General features: G+C 36.8%; 1 long non-coding RNA gene across 5 annotated transcripts; it reads left to right on the top strand.

Annotated features, from left to right (window-relative positions):
• Positions 1 to 584: 584 nt before the first annotated feature.
• Positions 585 to 1,806, top strand: LOC109592150 (uncharacterized). 5 transcript variants are annotated; one of them, XR_002190200.1, is made up of 6 exons: positions 585 to 720; positions 768 to 847; positions 937 to 1,030; positions 1,102 to 1,203; positions 1,256 to 1,636; positions 1,690 to 1,806. It is a non-coding gene; the product is annotated as an uncharacterized LOC109592150 (long non-coding RNA). The 5 variants fall into 5 exon arrangements; XR_002190202.1 differs by having other exon boundaries at positions 586 to 720; positions 1,256 to 1,481; positions 1,522 to 1,699; XR_002190203.1 differs by having other exon boundaries at positions 759 to 847; positions 1,256 to 1,699.
• The last annotated feature ends 6 nt before the right edge of the window (positions 1,807 to 1,812 follow it).

Raw genomic sequence — 1,812 nt, 5'->3', positions numbered from 1 at the left:
TTTTGATCTTGGTACTAGCAGGTCTATAAGTACATGATTTTATTTTATAAATGATAATAATATAATAGCTGCTTCTTTGCTTGACAGAGCACTCTTTCTTGTGACTACTTCTTGTTGTCCTATTGAATCATACAACATGAGAATAAGGTGGGTGAATTATATAAAATGCATGTCGCTACGTTTATGACTTACCTGTCTGGTTTTATCATCAACCATGGCTCATAGTCGTTTTGTAAGTGTATCTAAGAAAGCCTGACTCCTGAAGAAACTGTCAGAAAAGAGAAAAGTCGAGCAACGCTTGGAGTGTTGTTCATGAAAATAAAAACGGTAGTGCCCAGACCCAACGGACCATGAATGGAACAACCACAATAAAAACGGAAACGGCGCTACCGTTTAATCGCCGTTCAACGTAAACGGAACGCGAAGTTTTTATTGTCTTCTACTGTATGTTGTACAATGTAGATAGTTTGGAGTGCTTAATTTGGGTGAATTGCTGTGTGCCCATTGATCTCTTATTTAATCATAAAATCTTCTCTCTTTTCTCTCTCTTCCTTTCCTCCATAAAGGAATGACACACGAGTGATATGCATTGTGTTGAATTTGGTGACTGTTATGTTGGAGTGTGGCGTGAAGAGACTTGGGGACATTAAATCACTGAGAGTTCTCATGCAAGACGGACTCTGCCATCACTTACTTACTGTAAATGAGCAACTTTACGAAGTACGTATTTCAGTTTGTGTTAAATTGTATTTTGTTAGTTGCTTCAGAACGAATCTGTTGATGTTTTTGGTCGCTCTTTGACAAAGTGCTTTCTTCAAATTGTCATCATCTCAGACTACAGCTGGAGGTAAAGAAAGAAACACATACATGTATGTGGATCATTAAATACTTCTCTCTCTCTCTCTCTCTCTCTCTCTCTCCCTCTCCCTCTCTCAGTGGTTCCTTAATAAGCTAATGCACACAATACAATTAGATCAGTCAAGACTTCAAGCAGGCAGACTAGAGCTAACATTAGAATGTCTCAATTCAAGTAAGAAATAGTACATTTATGTACACGAGATTCGTGACAGTTTAATAAATTTTTGTCTCTCTTTTCTTTAGTTTTGTCACATTCATAATTTTGTATCAGAGTTATATGTTAATTATGATTGCAGTACCTACTGTACTAACGTGTGCGAGAGACTGAGCAAACTACTTGCTAAGGTATGTCAGTCATCAGCTGTTATTAAGCTTAGCCAATTACCCTGTACTATAGTACGGGGTATTTTGCTAAATATTATTACAGCAAGCATTCCCCAGCTCTTATCACACGATATCATCAACCAACATAATTAGCAATGGAAACACTACTGGCAATGATACTGGCATTAGAATCAACCAACACCACCACTACTGATAGTGATGATACCAATGATGGTGATACTAATAGAATGTGTACTAAGATTAATGGAGGGAAAGTTGCAGGTGACTGTAATAAAGGAGTAAGTGTGAATTCATCTGCTGGGATCATATTCTCATCAGATAAGCAGCAGCAACCAGATATCAGTCTGAATGGAGCAGAGAAGGTGGGTGGAGCTATATCAGAACGTAATATGGCGTTTTGGCCTTTCGTCACTTTATTTAACCATTTTTAAGGGTAATTTGAATCATAATTGATCTAATTTTACATTTTTTGTGTTCCATTTGTAGGTACCATCAAGGATCTCAAGTCCTTTTTTGTAGGCGGAGTTGACAAATTGTCATCAAATTTACATGAATGAACATTAAAGGTAAAGCACACATGATATTGAGATAATTTTACAAATATTTAAT

This window comes from Amphimedon queenslandica, unplaced genomic scaffold (assembly GCF_000090795.2).
Source record: "Amphimedon queenslandica unplaced genomic scaffold, v1.1 AMPQUscaffold_6146_Cont21892, whole genome shotgun sequence".
Classification (NCBI taxonomy): domain Eukaryota; kingdom Metazoa; phylum Porifera; class Demospongiae; order Haplosclerida; family Niphatidae; genus Amphimedon; species Amphimedon queenslandica.
This window is presented reverse-complemented; position numbering and strand designations above follow the sequence as displayed.